The sequence below is a fragment of the Schistocerca piceifrons genome, chromosome X (assembly GCF_021461385.2).
Source record: "Schistocerca piceifrons isolate TAMUIC-IGC-003096 chromosome X, iqSchPice1.1, whole genome shotgun sequence".
Taxonomy (NCBI): Eukaryota; Metazoa; Arthropoda; class Insecta; order Orthoptera; family Acrididae; genus Schistocerca; species Schistocerca piceifrons.
The window spans coordinates 650,133,276-650,152,841 of record NC_060149.1 but is presented as its reverse complement, the minus strand read 5'-3'; the positions used below and the strand labels follow the sequence as shown (position 1 = coordinate 650,152,841).

General features: G+C 44.9%; 1 protein-coding gene across 1 annotated transcript in view; it reads right to left on the bottom strand.

The window, feature by feature from the left end:
* LOC124721706 (RNA-binding protein 12-like) overlaps positions 1–17,360 on the bottom strand; it is a 101,611-nt gene extending 84,251 nt beyond the window's left edge. Inside the window, exon 1 of the mRNA XM_047246792.1 lies at positions 17,230–17,360. The gene's annotated coding sequence lies outside the window, so the exon portion shown is untranslated. The remainder of the gene's footprint in view (positions 1–17,229) is intronic.
* Between the last annotated feature and the right edge of the window lie 2,206 nt (positions 17,361–19,566).

Genomic DNA, 19,566 nt, shown 5'->3' with positions numbered 1-19,566 from the left:
ATGTTCAACGACATATAAATTTTTGCCGCCATTATCTCATCATCAGATAAAATACAGACAACCAAGAGTCCGCGCAGCTCCCCCCGTCGGAGGATCGAGTCCTCCCTCGGGCATGGGTGTGTGTGACGTCCTTGGTGTAAGTTAGTTTAAATTACATTAAATGGTGGGTAAGCATAGGGACCGATGACCTCAGCAGTTTGGTCCCATAAGACCTTACCACAAATTTCCAAATTTCCAACGAAGAGTGGTGCCGCAGATACTCCGCATTAGAGAGCAAATACCCATCTGACAATCCAGATTGGTTTTCCGTTATTTCTCCCGTCCAGATATCTATGCACGTTAAAGTGTCCCCTTCCAGGATGGGACGAGCTAGCCCCAGTTCGAATCCGCCTGGCGGGTTTCCGACGAGGGCCAGCGTGCCGGCCAACCTGAGTGTGGTTTTTAGGCGGTTTTCCACACCCCATTACGTGAATACTGGGCTGGTACCCATTTACAGCCTCACATACATGTTACTCAAACATTTGGAAAACTTTCTGACACTTGAACATAGAATTTACTCTATACGCAGACAGATTGGGTACATGGACTCTGTCCTGGTGACTGATGGCCTTAGATGTTCAGTCTTCTTAAATCCATAATCTGCAGCAGCTGGCTTTCCATTATTTCCATAATTTACTTAAGGAAGATGTCGAGATTTTACATCCACATAGACACTCCACAAGCCACCGCATGGTGCTTGGCGGAGGGTACCCTATACCACTACTTGTATTTTCCACTCACAAATAAAGCGAGGGAAAAACGACTGTCTGTACGCCTCCGTATGCGCCCGAATTTCTCGTATCTTACCTTCGTGGGCCTTACGCGCGCTGTATGATGGCGGCAGTAGAATCGTTCGCGCAGTAGAATCGTTCGGCAGTCGGGTTCAAACACCGGTTCTATCAATTTTCTCAATAGTGTTTCTCGAAAAGAACGTCACCTTCCCTCCAGGAATTTCCATTTGAGTTCCCGAAGCATCTCCATAACACTTACGCGTTGTTCGAACCTACTGATAACAAATCTAGCAGCGCGGCTCTGAATTGCTTCGATATCTTCCTTCAATCTGACCTGGTACGGACCCCAAACACTTGAGCAGTACTCAAGAATAGGTCGTACCAGCGACCTGTATGCGGTCTCCTTCATAGGTGAACCACTTTTCCCTAAAATTCTCCCAATAAACCGAGGTCGACCATTCGCCTTCCCTACCACAGTTCCCACATGCTCGTTCCACTTTATATTGCTTTGCAACGTTACGCCCAGGTATTTAAACGTGTTGACTGTGTCAAGTAGGACACTAGTAATACTGTATCCAAACATTACAGATTTGTTCTTCCTACTCATCCGCATTAACTTGCATTCATGGCACCAACTAGAAATTTTGTCTAAGTTGTCTTGCATCTTCCTACAGTCACTCAGCTTCGACACCTTGCCGTACACCACGGCGATATCAGAAAACCACCGCAGATTGCTGCCCACCCTGTCCGCCAAATCATTTATGTATATAGAGAACAACGGCGGTCCTATCGCACTTCCATGGGGCACCTTGTCTCCGCTCCTTCGAGAAGCGCACACCGATTTTTTTCCCTACACGTCCTCACTCCAAGCTTGTGTTCTCACTCCAAGCTTGTGTTCCGTTTCTAACGACCCCGACGGGACGTTAGAACCTTATCTTCCTGTTTTCCTTCGTGCCACACAAAATTGTACCGTAGTTGAGTGTGTAGCGTCGCAGGTTACTTACGAGGAGGTCCCAGATTCGATTTCAGGTGAACACCTCGGATTTTTCTTAAGAGGGAAGATATAGATTGGGCTTCAAAAAGGTTCGTAATGCCAAATGGAAAACCGCTCGATTTAATCAGGGACAAAAATGACAGCTAGCTGCCGAAGCAGTGTCAAATTGAAAAGCTGGTACCAGGCATGTAGCCCCACGACTTTTATAGGCAAGATACTGCCATGTCCCCAGGCGTGGTATGGCTGCACTCTATGCAGCAAATATAACACACTCAAATAAAACGCGGCACATTGACGCTAGCACGCTGCCCCAGTAAAGGCTTCTTGTCACAACAGGAATCCCTGAATCACAAGACAATACCCTATGCTGCAGTCGCTTTGATTCACTTTTTCTCGTCGGCAAGCACGACACATACATACGGGCCTGGTAGTGTTGCTCGCTTACAGCCATCCCCTCTCCAGCTAAGACGGGGCTGTTTCTCGGCTGCTGGGAGCAGCCAGCGGAACAACAGAGAGAGTCCCAGCTGTGCTTGGCTGCAGCGTAACACAGCGCAGTTCCTTTCTGTCTATGTGACCTACTAATTAAAGCACGACAGCTCGGTTCCCTGCTTTTGTAGCCCTCATAGGGAATCTTGAGGACTCTGAACAACTTTCTGTACTGGCATCACACAAACTGAAGAGCACTTAGTGAATCAGAGCATAAAAGAAAGTACAGCCAACATCAGACCTGCTCCATTGCGCCCAAGGTCACATTAAATATTACATCAAACACGGATAATTTATTAGGGACCTTATTTCTGACAAAATGTTCTTAGTAGAGGTAGCACCCACGTGAAGACGACCGTCTAGCTGTAATAACCGTATAAATTAAGTTAATGTATCGATATAAAAATACGTTCTCTGATAAGTCTTTCTTGTACACTATAAGATCTAAGATAAGCTTTATCTCACAAATAGATCAAGACGTCAATCGGATCCAGTCCAGGCTGGAGACAATAACCTTAGTCCCACAAAATACCAGTAGGTCACGCTTTGAAACAGACGAACAAAAGACTCGTCGTTTCCCATCGACTTATAAAAATTCGTTATATCATTGGGCGAAGAGCGAATCAGTCTGGTGGGGATTGTGAAACAGACAAGAACCTATGCTCCTTCCTCATCACAAAAAGTTGCCATGATATGACTACGAGCAGCTTACGAGCCTTGGCGCAGACGATAGGTAAAAGGTTACTTCCGAATGTCTCCGTGGGCGGATCTGTCCCCGCATGTTGGATGCGTCTTGCTTTTTCATATGCGTAGATCTTGCTGATCTGTGTATCATGTCATCACAGAAGAGGGAAGCAAGGCCTTTTAAAAGCTAGAGCGAATTTATTCTGTATGCAGTCCACGATACACGATGGAATCACGTAAGTTGTTTAATGCTACGAGGTATTCGCTCTTAGTCCACTTTAGCGTGGCAGCCATTTCAGGTTACCACCAAATATGAAATCCTGAAAACTCACCAGTTGCTTAAATAATTGAGAAAGTGTTCCTGACCTGCAGTTTGGACTGTAAAGTAAAAATCAGCACATAAAATCTTCTCAGAGGACGAGAATATGTTATTTCCCTAAGTTTATAGACTCCCAATTGTCAGCTAAAACAAATGAATTGTCATGAAAAGGATAGGAGACTAACACAAAAGCGACGATACGTCCCTTTTAACTAGATAGCGAAAGAGTCTACGGTCGTGGAAAGGAGGCTGTGCTTGTGAGAGGAGTGAGGCAGGTTTGTAGTCTATCCCTTATGTTTTTAAATCTGGGAATATGTAAGGCAGTACAGAAAACTAATGACGACTTAAGAAAGAAAATTGAAGATAAGGGAGGAAAAAAATTAACTTTGAGGTTACCCGATGACTTGGTAATTGTGTCAGAGATGGAAAAGAACATTGAAGATCAGTTTAACAGAATGGATAGTTATACATGCTTATTTACTTCGGTCACAGTTGCGGTTTCGGATTTTATCGGCCATCTTCAGAACTGAGCATATTAATCACAGCGTGACGCGTGAAGTACGTCGCTGTGTATGGCTGCCTCAGCGTTCGAATACTCAAGGTGAACATCCAGGTACTTCCATTCCAGAGAATTCTTCTTCAAAAGCGAGAAAAGTCTCCCAACAACATCATTTCACTGAAAGTATTACAGGTGAACTGATTCTGATAATACACTCCTGGAAATGGAAAAAAGAACACATTGACACCGGTGTGTCAGACCCACCATACTTGCTCCGGACACTGCGAGAGGGCTGTACAAGCAATGATCACACGCACGGCACAGCGGACGCACCAGGAACCGCGGTGTTGGCCGTCGAATGGCGCTAGCTGCGCAGCATTTGTGCACCGCCGCCGTCAGTGTCAGCCAGTTTGCCGTGGCATACGGAGCTCCACAGCAGTCTTTAACACTGGTACCATGCCGCGACAGCGTGGACGTGAACCGTATGTGCAGTTGACGGACTTTGAGCGAGGGCGTATAGTGGGCATGCGGGAGGCCGGGTGGACGTACCGCCGAATTGCTCAACACGTGGGGCGTGAGGTCTCCACAGTACATCGATGTTGTCGCCAGTGGTCGGCGGAAGGTGCACGTGCCCGTCGACCTGGGACCGGACCGCAGCGACGCACGGATGCACGCCAAGACCGTAGGATCCTACGCAGTGCCGTAGGGGACCGCACCGCCACTTCCCAGCAAATTAGGGACACTGTTGCTCCTGGGGTATCGGCGAGGACCATTCGCAACCGTCTCCATGAAGCTGGGCTACGGTCCCGCACACCGTTAGGCCGTCTTCCGCTCACGCCCCAACATTGTGCAGCCCGCCTCCAGTGGTGTCGCGACAGGCGTGAATGGAGGGACGAATGGAGACGTGTCGTCTTCAGCGATGAGAGTCGCTTCTGCCTTGGTGCCAATGATGGTCGTATGCGTGTTTGGCGCCGTGCAGGTGAGCGCCACAGTCAGGACTGCATACGACCGAGGCACACAGGGCCAACACCCGGCATCATGGTGTGGGGAGCGATCTCCTACACTGGCCGTACACCACTGGTGATCGTCGAGGGGACACTGAATAGTGCACGGTACATCCAAACCGTCATCGAACCCATCGTTCTACCGTTCCTAGACCGGCAAGGGAACTTGCTGTTCCAACAGGACAATGCACGTCCGCATGTATCCCGTGCCACCCAACGTGCTCTAGAAGGTGTAAGTCAACTACCCTGGCCAGCAAGATCTCCGGATCTGTCCCCCATTGAGCATGTTTGGGACTGGATGAAGCGTCGTCTCACGCGGTCTGCACGTCCAGCACGAACGCTGGTCCAACTGAGGCGCCAGGTGGAAATGGCATGGCAAGCCGTTCCACAGGACTACATCCAGCATCTCTACGATCGCCTCCATGGGAGAAAAGCAGCCTGCATTGCTGCGAAATGTGGATATACACTGTACTAGTGCCGACATTGTGCATGCTCTGTTGCCTGTGTCTATGTGCCTCTGGTTCTGTCAGTGTGATCATGTGATGTATCTGACCCCAGGAATGTGTCAATAAAGTTTCCCCTTCCTGGGACAATGAATTCACGGTGTTCTTATTTCAATTTCCAGGAGTGTATAACGAGATGTTCTAACAACCCTTAAGAGGGTCTTCGTGTACTACAACTTGTCTCAGGCAATGCTAAATATGCGTATGTAGAGAGATGAGTTCTATGAATGGAGATGAAACTGAATTCACTAGCGTCTTTCTTCAGGGTAGGCTAATACAATGCCGGAAGAAATTTACACCCTGCCTGGCGATGCTACGAAAAATCATTGCTTTACTACTGTGTTTCTTGGCAATGTGTCACGACCCAAATCAATCTACAGACCTATTTATTTCGTGAAAAATATTTTATATTGATTATATTCCAAACTTCTAATATCATGTATAACGTAAGTTGCTATTAAAAGCATTCAGTATTAAATAAGTATGTTTACTCCCTAGGCCGTTCCCAGGCGAATTTTTATTCCAGTGTAAGTTTTGCTCTTCACCCAAGCTGTGCTGGAAAACGTCAAATACCGAAACTGGTCGTTTATTAAAGAACACTTTTTAACAGCAGGTTACGTTGTTACACGATCTCATTTCTAAAGTTAATTTTGCGGAGCCTGTGGGACAAAAAATTGAATACTGGAATCTTCTTGACGATTCTGGTCTTCTGTTCTCGGTCAAGCAACGACACTGCACCCCCTACTTCCGAAAGAGTGGAAGTTCCGTTGTAGGTGAACTGTCACATCTTAGGTTCTTAGTTGCTGTAAGGGCTGTCAAACTAATGTCTCACGTGTTTCGTGCAATGTACATGTGTGATCGACAACATACTGGAGACTATCTCTACGATGGAGACAACCACTGATTGTACAGTAACCTATCAGTCTTGCTCGCAATCCATTTTGGCAGCCATCCTTCAACGTCTTCCTTCCAAAATATGTGGACCCAGACAAGAAAGCATTTGCTAAATTGTCGAGCACTGTTAGTTTCCCACAGAAAAAAACCTGACAGTGGCGGGAGACGAAAGGATGAAGGTTTGCGTCGAACGTCCTGCCAACGTCGTAGTTCTTGAAGAGGGATTAGCTCAATTATGTGTTTCACTGACCACTTGAACCAAAAATCGTAATGACGATTTATAGCTGACAGTTTTAAAACGATAGAGGACGATTTTGGCCGTGGTCTTATTGGGATATTCAACTCGGCATCCGCTTTAAATGATGTAGAAAGGCCAAGGGAAACCTAAACAGGGGTGGCTGGGCGGGGATTTGAGTCTCGCTGGTACCGAACACTTCGACCACTATGGCACCTCATTGGGGAAGGCAGGTAAAGTGAAACGTGTTGTGAAAATGGGAAGGTCGCGAATTGTGCAGCAAATACTTATGTACTGACACTGGGAATGGTAGGCTCTTAGGTTCAACAACGCTGAAATATTCCTTTCAATGCGGCGCGCGGTGTAGTCGCGCGGTCTTGGGCGTCCTGTCACGGTCCGCTCAGCTCCCCCCGCCGGAGGTTCGAGTCCTCCCTCGGGCATGGATGTGTGTGTCGTCTTTAGCGTAAGTTAGTTTAAGTTAGATTAAATAGTGTGTAAGCTTAGGGACCGATAACCTCAGCAAAAAAAAAAAAAAAAGGTTCAAATGGCTCTGAGCACTATGGGACTTAACTGCTGTGGTCATCAGTCCCCTAGAACTTAGAACTACTTAAACCTAACTAACCTAAGGACATCACACACATTCATGCCCGAGGCAGGATTCGAACCTGCGACCGTAGCGGTCGTGCGGTTCCAGACTGTAGCGCCTTTAACCGCTCGGCCACTCCGGCCGGCTAACCTCAGCAGTTTGGTCCCATAAGGTCTTACCACAAGTTTTCAAATTTTTCCTTTCAGTGAAAAATGCAGCCTCTAAGCATTTGGGTACCATGGCATTTAAAATGCGTCACATTAGCAGATGCATGGAGGCCTTTGCTATACTGAAACATCCGGTTTTTCCACGTGTTCTATACCCCTTTAGATTCCAATATGAACTGCTCAGAAAACGTTTTATACCACTTGCGTATCCGTGAACGCATGCGGGCTTACATTCATGGATAGTAGAAGATGAAAAAAAAATAAGCCTTACGAAACAATACACATTAATGTGAACACTTGTCAAAAGTCTGAATAACCACCTTTTACAGCTTGGGTGCACTGGTAGAGTGACAGTGAGGTTCTTGGAGGTATCGACTCCAGTGCCGTGGCCAGCTGTGTTAGTCTTCACTCCTGAGGATCGATGGTGCGAACAGCCCGATCGAAGTATTCCAATAGATTCTCGATTGGATTTAAATCCGGTGCGTTTAGTGACCAGGGTAGTATGATGAACTCATCTTGGTGCTCTCCTAACCACGCACGCACAGTGCGAGTAGTGTGACACGTTGCGTTTTCCTCCTGGTAGATGCAATCGCGTCGAGGGAAAACAAACTGCACGTATGGATGGACATGTCCCCAAAGCTAGATGCGTACCTGCGTTGATCCATTGTACCTATCAGGATGATGAGATCATCCGGGGAACGCCACAAAAATATTCTTCCGACCATAATGCTTCCTCCTGCCTGGACCATTCCGACGATTGTCGCGCGGCCGTACACGCCAATGCCCATCTGTCCGATGGGGCATAAAACGTGATTCATCTGAAAAGGTCGCCTGTCGCCATTCAGTGAAAGTTCAATTGCAGTATTGGCGTTCAAATTTCAGTTTCGTCGTCAATGAACAGCAGGCAACATGGGTGCACGAACCAGGTGTCTGCTGCAGAGGCTCATTCGCAGCAACATTCGCTGAACGATTGTTGGGGAGACACTGTTGGTGGCCCCTTGGTTCATCTGGAGGTCAGCTGCTCAACAGTTGCACGTCTATTCGCCCGTACACGTCGCCGCAGCTGTCGTCCGCCCCTGTCATCTATGAGCGTGGTGCGCCACAGTTGCTTCGGCGTCGATTTTGGATAGTGCCATTTTGCCATTCACGGCACGCTTTAACCATGGTGGCACGCAATCAGTTTACAAACTTAGCCGTTTCGGCAATGCTTCCATCGTTGCCTCGAAAGCCAATGATCATGCCTTTTTGGACGTCAAATATATCGCTTTGTTCCCCAAATACAACAACGACCGCGCTTTTTCCGCGTCCCCCCCCCTCCCCACCTCCCGGGCCACTCGACACACCGAGCGAGGTGGCGCAGTGGTTAGACACTGGACTCGCATTCGGGAGGACGATGGTTCAATCCCGCGTCCGGCCATCCTGATTTAGGTTTTCCGTGATTTCCCTAAATCGCTCCAGGCAAATGCCGGGATGGTTCCTTTGAAAGGGCACGGCCGAATTCCTTCCCCGTCCTTCCCTAATCCGATGAGACCGATGACCTCGCTGTCTGGTCTCCTTCCCCAAACAACCCAACCCCCACTCGACACACTGTATATATCCTCCACTATTAGTGCTGCCACCTGCCGTCCGTGAGTGATTATTGCACAATGACGTCTAACGTTGACGGTGGTCACATTAATGTGACTGGACCGTGAAAAACAAACTTTGCTGAGAGATAAAAACATTAGCCAAAATAAAGCCACACTCTTCAAAAATGCACAACTTTGTGCATTTGTGAAATTAAAATGTGCTACTGACTAATGCTCAACACTATGTTTCTTCGCTTCAATGTCAGCACAAACCGCTCTGTTTTCTTCATTGCTTCATTCCTTCCTATTGGAGGGAGGCATACATGATATGGGTTCAGTGTGCTCGGTCATTATCATCTTGCAAGGTGAATTGATCGCTGATACTTTCGAAAGACGAACCCATCACCGCTATGTTGGCCGTAGGGATGGCAAGAATTGGAGGATCCTTTCTTGGTAGTGCACAGCCCTTACTTACCCTCGACAGCGATGAGAGACGCCCTTCCTTTGTACATGAACTAGCCTACAGTATGACTCATCCACCTGTGCTAAACGCATGGGACAGCATGCCCGAGACGCAAATCGGTAACTTTGTGCCCCCACCCTGTACGATGATACCAGGCGTCAGAAAAATCCTGCACTAGTCAGTGAAAATAATCCACCAGGTCCCATTCCAGGTGCTCACTCATTTGCCCACCTTCTTTGGGTATCTCGGTGATGGAAGGTTTTTACTCTTGTTTATGAGAAGGCACAGACTCACCTGCCCGTGTGGTGACTCATGCGTACTGTCAAGCCCTCGCAATTGCCTCTTAATGTCGCGTTCTATTTGGAGTAGCTACGAGCGGTCATTAGCTGGTATTCTTAAGAGCGGGAGACCACAACGAGGAAAGTCTTCAATGTTTTGTGTTTAACGATAGCAGCTGAGTGTTGGAATAATGTCGCTTTACGATAATTCGGAGGACAACATCCCGTGCTAACAATTGTTCTTGCCGTAAAATGAGAACGCACCCAAAGTCGAGGCTTGAGGCATGTTGATAAGCTGAACACCGCACACAAGCCGCCATGTCCCGTTCACGACTGGAGACACAGCGAACTGCACAGAGGATGTAGGTTTATCTTTGCCTCCATTACACAGGTGGCTGACGCAGCGATTTCCTGTGGTAAAATGAGTGCTGAAAAAGATGGTTGCAACAAAATATGTGCGGATGGCTGTGGTAACTTGGTGACTAGCTGATAGAATCGTTGGGTTTCTCCGATATCAAAATCAATATTTTAAGTTGGCGGTCACCAGGCATCACTAAAATGCGTTACGACTTTGATAATGTTCTGTTGGTTTAGCAGTACTTGGTTAAAGTTCTATACTGAACTTGCGCTCCAAATTTTCAATACAATAGCGATTCACATTTGTTTCTTGCTAAAGAATTGACACTCGTCACTTCAGCATTCATCATTTCTAAGCTGTATGTGACAGACGTACTATAAAGGAAATTTACCCAACTCTACTTGCACGTACTAGTCCTTAACTACGCATTACTAGTTTGCATCTCACTTTTGAAACTTATATTTTAGACGTAGACAGCTGGAATGATTTATGCCTTCTTGACCCTGTTATGGTACATGTACTTCGCGTGACATTCACTCTGAGTTGCAATAACTGTTTTAACAAGGGGAACGCAATTACAACTCCGTCCGAACAGGCCTTGGAAGGCCCAACGGTACCGACAGGCCGCCGTGTCATCCTCAGCCCACAGATCTCACTGGATGCGGATATGGAGGGGCATGACACCGCTCTCCCTGCCGTATGTCAGTTTACGAGACCGGAGCCGCTACTTCTCAAGCAAGTAGCTCTTCAGTTTGCTCCACAAGGGCTGAGTGTACCCTGTTTCCCAACAGCCCTCGGCAGACCGGATGGTCACCCCTCCAAGCGCTAGCCCAGCCTGACAGCGCTTAACTTCGGTGATCTGACGGAAACCGGTGTTACCACTGCGGCAAGGCCGTTGGCAACCCAATTACAGACGCACTTCAAATGTTTCAGAGTTTTGCTGCCCATTCTTTGCTCTCGTATACGCAGCAGGTCAACATTGTTGCTTATATCCGTAGTATTGAAGATGCCTTGGTAATCGTGAACCGCACTTCATCTCGGAAAACCAGCCACATTTACTGTGTGTGGTGCGCCTCCGTCAGTTGTGTTCAGAACGTCAGTGCGGGATGTGGTGCCTTCTAACGGCAATATTGTAAGCATGGCAGCTCGCCACACCGAGGTCCTGCCCATCCAGCACGGTTTGTAACGCACTTACAGCTGTTATCTAGAAGTCAGTACATGTCTGTGGTGGTGCTGTTTGATCTACAGTCCTTGGGTCTGCAGTGCCTCATACTTGTCCAACACATTCAAGTAAGGAGAACGAGCTGCCTAATTTAGTTGTGTGGTGTTCTCGTCCACCAGGTAGGATATTTCTGTGCACCATACAACAGCCAGGCTCATATGCCACACACACCTTTGCAGGATTCCATCTCCATAGACCGCTGAACACATGCTGCGGTGGCCTAATATGGTACTGACCACTACGAAGTGTTATCGCAGTAACGCCCACTTACCGTTGGCTGCATTTTAACGTGTACCATGAGCGAATCACTCACTGGGCTAATCCGCTGTCAGGACGTTATCCACCTGTCATGAGTCCAATCACGTGGTACGTTTTGGTGAGGTGAATGCACTTTGTGGGCTGCCAAGCATATAGAACGATCTCTGGAAGGCGACGAGAAACAGTTCGATGGTGTAAGCGTGAGCCAGGCTGCTACGAGATACCTAGCCAGAATGCGCTGGCGCAGTAGTTAGCAGACCAAACTCACAGTCAGGAGGAGCAGGGTTCAAATCCCTGTCTGATCATCTAGATTTAAATTCTCGATGACTTCCCTAGATCGACAACGGCGAATGTTGGATTGGTTCACTTGAAGAGGACATGGCTGATATCCTTATCCATTACTTCTCCTTCTCTAGTCAGAGATAGTTCTGTGCTCGTTGGACGTTCAGGGCATTTAACCCTGTGGTACACAAATGGCTCTGAGCACTATGGGACTAAACATCTGTGGTCATCAGTCCCCTAGAACTTAGAACTACTTAAACCTAACTAACCTAAGGACATCACACACATCCCGAGGCAGAATTCGAACCTGCGACCGTAGCGGGCGCGCGGTTCCGGACTGAAGCGCCTAGAATCGCTCGGCCACACCGGCCGGCCCTTGTGGTACACATTCCACTGCGGCGGACAGCTGTTAACGTCGCTTCTTTGGCGTTTTCAGTCAGTCCTGAGGCTGCAAATGCACACGGCACAGCACAAGCAGGGAGTACCCACTGGAGTAGATTGTGTGCATTTGTAGCCTCAGGACTGACTGAAAACGCCAAAGAAGCGGCACTAACAGTTGTCCACTGCAGAGGACATGCGCACCACAGGATTGAGGTAAGATAACCGTCCTATCCTTGGGTTGTTACATATGCTCGGGGTTGCCTGTACTGCTGTTTAATTTTTCCTCCCTCTTGGAATCATCTCGACTGCCTCTACATGCGACGTTCAACTGCCAGCTTACCTCGCACTGGCTGCAGCCAGCCTCTAATGTTCCAAGGCTCTAACCGCGTGTAACGCCATCCATGTATGTCACCCTGCTTCCCCACAACTTGGATATTACGGCGTCATAACTGCTATGTCGTAAGACCTCTGCCCACGCAGTATCTTTTCTAACGAATCCATAATGGATTCACGAGGTGTACAGAGACAGTGAAAGATACTCTTTATGAATAAAAATCCGGTGGCTCTCTGTATTTCTTTTTTTTCGTTTTTATTTGAGGCTTTTTGTCATGACCTCGTCAAGCTGTCGCACATGAGAGTTGTTACATTATTAGATGAAAGGAAGAAACACATGGACGCTAATGAAAAGCAAACTACGGCGCTACAAGTTATCCGCATATTCGCTCCGAAAAAGTATCGAAAATAAAAATGAAAAATAAAAACGAAATACACTCAGCCGGCGGACTTTTATCTATAAAATATACACTATATTTCGATTAAAATAATTTTGTTATCGACATTTCAAGGCCGGCCGCTGTGGTCGAGCGGTTTTAGGCGCTTCAGTCCGGAACCAAGCGGCTGCTACGGTTGGTTGGTTGGTTGGTTGTTTTGGGGAAGGCGACCAGACAGTGAGGTCATCGGTCTCATCGGATTAGGGAAGGACGGGGAAGGAAGTCGGCCGTGCCCTTTGAAAGGAACCATCCCGGCATTTGCCTGGAGCGATTTAGGGAAATCACGGAAAACCTAAATCAGAATGGCCGGACGCGGGATTGAACCGTCGTCCTCCCGAATGCGAGTCCAGTGTCTAACCACTGCGCCACCTCGCTGTACAAGATGTCCAAGCATACCTTCAAGTTCACACCACAATTTTTTTTAATACAGCCTTTGTGCGGGTACAACTCCAGTCCACTGCGATCCGAGACGGCCGGCCGTTGTGGCCGAGCGGTTCTAGGCGCTTCAGTCTGGAACCGCGTGACCGCTACGGTTGCAGGTTCGAATCCTGCCTCGGGAATGAATGTAAGTGATGTCCTTAGGTTAGTTAGGTTTAAGTAGTTCTAAGTTCTAGGGGACTGATGACCTCAGATGTTAAGTCCCATAGTGCTTAGAGCCATTTTTAATTTGACATTTCAAGCGAGTCGAGTGATAGGTGCCAGCCACAAGCTAATATAGGATCTTTCTCAAGCATCAAGTGCAATGGCTCTTTTTTTTATTGTAAACATCAAATCTCGTGGACATGAGTGCATACAGAAGTTCCGATGTAAAACGGATAATCTGCTTCCCTCCTGGACAACGATTTCTATACAGACCTGACCCCTCTGGCGACGTAGCGTTTTTATACAGGCTTTATAGTGCTATTAGTCGTAAATCACGCAAGAAAGCATCGAACACTACCCTTTGTGACTATCGTAGTGCCTAATGGCAGTAAAACAAGCCCAGAGCTTACGGTGTGTGTTGGCAGCCTAGCGGCGATGGCCAGTCCAAGTCGAAATTGTTGGCGTCGTCAAACCTGTACCCCAGCCAGTAATGGCTGAGGTCTTAAAGACTCTACGTCATTCGGCTCTAGCAGTGACCTAACTAGGAACGGCGCTCCTCCCACGCAGCGAAATGCCTGAGCCTTGGGAGGAGCTATTGTGAAATCTCTTTTACGAGGCGTTGTCGTCTAGAATGGCAAGATTCTGGTTCGGTTCTTAATTTAATTGACAAGCTTAATTTGCTATTACAAGTGCAATACAAGTTCGTGACTTACACGGCATACTTACTAGGAATACTATTATATGAAAAGAGAATGGAAAACACCAATCAAATTGAGCTTATGAGAATTCCGTATTTTACATATTTGAATAGCTTACAGTTCACATATACCAACGACGACAGGAAATATTTTGTAATGCTAGTAGACCATGTACTAAACGAGTCACATAAAGTATTTGAAATACAATCAAACTTTTTTTAAATAAATTAATTTGATTTTTTTCCTTCTTGGTATGGACAGCTTTTGTAAAGTTACTGGGTGAGCTTTATTTGAATAGCATGTTTTATTAAACAGCAGAAGGCTATGTTTTCATGGTCCAAGACAGTAGAGATAAATATTTCCATGAAAGATGCCTAATTCAAACGCAATTGTAGACCTGTCCAGAATAAACCTAGGTCCAGTACATCCAACATTAATCTTGCCTAGTAAATGTGAGGCTATCTATTTTCTATCAGTGAACAAATTGTTCATTAAGTTACCAATAATATGTTTGTTTATTAAAAGTAATGTCAAAGAAGCCAGGGTTTCTATTTAGATAATTCCTACAAACCTAGGAAATGTTCTGTATGTGGCACTAAAATAACTTAATAGCATCAACAAAAACGCATTATCCCTATAAAATGTCTTTAAAATGTCACAGTGAAATTTACTAGACTATAAATATTTCTGTACATGAATGTTATGAGTACATCTTGTCTGTTTACTTTAACAATTTCTATTCAAAAACGTTTTTTCAAGACTTGATTAACATATTGAAGATAACTGTTAGAAAACAGTTATGGGCAAAAGCCTTTCTTATTCACTGTGTGAATCACACTATTCTCCTAATAAATTGAAGTTTTGTAGGATTGATGATATAGCCAACCAATGGATAATGCCATACCTAACAAAAGAATGCAGGAAGTTGTACTTATTAATTCAACCAATACAGTCTGGGGACATAATTTTGACTTGGGGGAAATCATGTATGAAGTTACTCACAGCCCAATCTTAAGTCCACTATTATTCCTCATGTATATAAACAATCTTCCATCCAATATACAACAATCAGAGTTAGTTTTTTTTTTTTTTTGCAGATGGCGCTACTATTGTAATCAATTCAAACATTCATACAAAAACAGAAGGAATGGTAAACAAAGCTCTTAAAAGTATCATTGACTGGTTTTCTACAATTGGTCTCACCCTCAGTTTTAAAAAGACACAACATATTCAGTTCTGCAGATCTACAGGTACTACACCAACGAAAAGTGTAACATATGATGGGGAATTTATAAGTAATGAGGAAACTTAAAAATTCTTAGATGACCATATCAGTGAGAATTTAAACTGGAAATAGCACACTTTGGAATTCCTAAAACAACTTAATTCTGTCACGTTTTCACTTAGAACCATTGCAGTTTTTTGGGAGAGAAAAATCAGTAAGTTGACATATTTTGCATGTTTTCATTTAATGATGTCATATGGAATAACGTTCTGGGGGAACTCATCTTCAAAAAAAGGGTCTTTATTGCTCAAAAAATGTGCTGCAAGTATAAAATGTGGTGCTCACTCACGATCATCTTGTAGACATCTGTTTAAGGAGTTGGGCATTCTGACTACTGCTTCAAAGTATATTTATTCCCTCATGAATTTTTATATAAATAATCCACTACAGCTCAAAAGGAACAATAACGTACATAATTACAATACCAGCAGGAAAATGATATTCATTATTTCACATTAACATTGTCTATAGCAGGAAAGGTGTTGCACAATGCTGCAACAAAACTTTTTGATCACTTACCCACTGATATAGAATGTCTTGACAGACGGCAAAGTAAAATTTGAAGACAAACTGAGAAAGTTTCTGCTTGACAGCTCTTTTTCTATTCCGTAGAAGAATTTCTATTATTGTAATGTGTAATTGGTGGTTGATAGGAACTAGTAACGCACATTTGTATATCGTTTTTCTTTTTTCTTAAAAAAAAAACATAAAAACTTAGAAATGTCCAACATGTAACCATATCTACAAATTCATTTTTGATGTGAATTTAAAATGACTCATGGCACGTCATTACGATTTATCGTGCAAAATGATTTATGATACTAACTAAGCAAAGAACTAATGTACGGAGAAAGTACGCCACAGACCTATATAGCAAAAGTTCCAGAACATATGAAGATTTTAGAAGTATTGTTGGTATTGTTGTTGGAGGTAATGATCCACTACGTTAATCTGAATTGTAAAGCGTTCTGAATGACTAAAGGTCATAAATTCGGTGGTAGTAACGGTTAACAAAGCAGAAATTCTGAATTTCTACACGAAAGATCAACGAGGAGTGGGCCGCAAATTGATTTCAGCACTTATACACAACCTACGACATGGAAGCACAACATAGGAATTGTGGAAGTGATCTGCTTTTGCATTACTAAACGCAACATTTTTTATCGTAACATCATCAGCAAAATTTTTATTCCAGCATAACAGAAAGAGAGATACCGATTGCTTAGAATTCAGAAGAAACATGGATATTCCAGGAAATATCGGGAGAACAAAACAAACAAACCTGACACATCCGAACGTTTGTTGACCTGACAAAACTTCCGACCGTATAAAGTGTTACAAGACTTTAAAAAGATTAAGTACTATAATTCTGAGACACGGATGGGTAGTATTTCGACTGTCTACCAGCTACGAACAGCTAAAGTCCGATATGCGAGCAGGTGAGAAAAAGGAACTAATACTGCTATACTGTCGCATATTTGGATGAAAGTGAGTAACAACACCGTATTTATTCCGAATAAAGGATTTGTCTGGGATATTAGAGAAGCAAAATGTGAAAAAATTATGACCAGTGCCGAAAAAAATAAGCAACGATACCCTTCACATCAAAACCACAAAGTATCTGGTTCCAGAAATAATAGATTTCATTATTTAAGAGCCACACTGGAGAGCAAAAGATGAAGAAGAAGATCTTCATATCTATGATGAAAAAGAAGTCCGATGTCTTTGTAAATGACGTTTGATGTAATAGGATTTTGTAGAGCTGGTGTGGTTTTATCCACAAACTCGATAGAACCGAAACACGAGCACGGAGATCGTAGATATTTACATGTCACGGTTTGGTATGTGGATGAATGAGCAAGGAGAGAAGTCATTGGGGAAATGTCTGCGAACGGAGACACAGAGTTAGCGGGTTTAGTTAGGCAGTAGGAGTGGCGACTTACCGGCTGCTGTGGCCGCGGGCTTGCACTGGGGCCACGGCGGCAGCGACGGCGGCGGCGGCGGCGGCGGCACCGTTACGCGACCGCCCTCCCCTCTACACATTCCTCCAGCGCTCCCAGCCTGCGCTCGCCGCATGAGAGCGGACACTCCGCTCTCCGCTCGACGCCTCGCTTCGCATCCGACGCCGGTCGGGCCATATGATTTCTCTTTTTTCCGCGGAAGCAGTTCCTCTGCTGCACTCACGAGGTCACATTGCGCACCACCTTGTCCCGAAAAAGTGTGCCCACAGTTGGGCTTCTGTAATTCAGAGCTATCTTCTTGTACCTCTCTGGACTAGTGCACAGCTGAGACAGACGCGGATTGAAAGAAGGGGCAAGGAGGTCGTGACCCTCCCCGAAAAAAAAATGTGGAAACGTTTACATTTTTACATACACTACTTATCAAATTAACAGAAACTTCCGTCGGTTCTTTGTAGAACAACATTATAATAAATGAAAAGCACGAGTTTGGTTTTGTTCTACAATATTACTTTTATTGTAAACCGGTTTTCGGCTTACAAGGCCATCTTCAGACATTTACTGAGTATTATCACCAAAGAAGTTAAATGTTAGCAGACAACATTGGAAGAGAAGTAACACATCTAGACTGACGTAGAAACATACAGTAAGTAACATCTTTGCAATAAAAAAGTAAAAACTGAACTGTACATGAATAACAATGGAGTAGACAGGAAAACGTTTAGCACAAAATAGGAATAGCATGCCTACATAACAGTTTCTATTAATAAACAAAACTAATAAGATAAAATAAAATTAGTACTAGAAAAGGCTTCATCAGGAGGTATGAAACATGGAGAGTGATACACAACCAATTAAAGAGACAGTTATCAGTGTAAATACAGAATACATAAGGAACTTAAGCAATATCAATAAGATAAACAGAAATAAATAAATGCAGGAAAATGGAGGTGTTTGAGGGAACCTACAGTCTAAGACTGTGGTGGTACTACGTTTTAACATTAACATTACAATCAAAGCAGTGGCTGTGTAACAGTTTTCATTAAATAAATGAGCAAAGTAAAATATGAACAGTATTTGATTGGACAACTACAAGGGGTGTTAAACATGGACAGTAATACAAGTACCAGCTAAAAGAAAGCCTTAACTATTGAAACTACAGTCTATGTGGAATACAAAGACAGCTTCAACAAAACAAAACCACTTAATGAATACAAGAAAATGGGAATATGTAGGAAGAAAGCGTATGGGAAGTAATGAACAACGAAGATGATTATATGAAGTTTAGGAGAGGGCAAGTGTTGAGCTGTGTCTGGTAATTTAGGATGAGATCTGGACTGTGAGCAGGATGTTTGTTAATTTCCAGGGCTTCGAGCAGGTTGAGTTTATCGCCTTTGTTTGCTAAGTGAAGTACATGGGACACTGGCTGGTAGTTGTGACCCTCACTCAGTACATGCTCAGCAAATGCAGTCTGAATTCTGCAACCTCCAGCTGCGTTCATGCTCAGCCAGCCTAGCTGATATGTTTCTGCCTGACTGACCAATGTAAAATTTGTCACAATCAGAACAGGTGAATGGATCAGTCAGTAGAGCTCTGCTACTTTGAATTCGGACTGGACTTTGAATGTCACCTGAGAAACAAATCCCCTCTAAACCTGCCCAAGTGATGTGATGTGATATGATCGTGAAGTGAAAATCGAGGGAACAACCACAGCTGAACCGAGACCAGCCAGATCTCGTGCACTGGTGGACAGGGACCGTCGAGCATTGCGAAGGGTGGTTGTAAACAGTAGCATGGAATCAATGGAAGAAATCTATCGTGAGTTCCAAAATGCTACCAGCAGTCCAACCATCACAATGACTGTGTGTAGGGAGTTAGGAAGATTAGGCACAATGGTTCAGCAGGTCCTCATAAGCCACACGTAAGCAATGCTCTAGGTGGTGCAAAGAGCAACGTTGCAGGGGAGTGGATGACTGGAAACGAGTGGTTTGGAGTGATGAATCGAGATACACCCTCCGACATTTCTATGGAAGGATTTGGGTTTGGCGAATGCCTGGAGAACCTCAACTGCCATCACTGTTGAGTGAAGTTTGGAGGAGGTGAAGTTGTGGTTACGGGCGTTTTTTGTGATTAGTGTGTGGTCCCCTATTGCGCTTAAGAAAATCCAAATGCGAATGATACGAACACATTTTACAGCATTGTGTACTGTGAACAGTTCGGAGACGGTGATTGTTTTGTATTAACATGACAATGGACAATGTCATAAAACAGCATCATTGAGACAATGGTTTGTGGACAATAACATTCTTGGAATGGACTGAC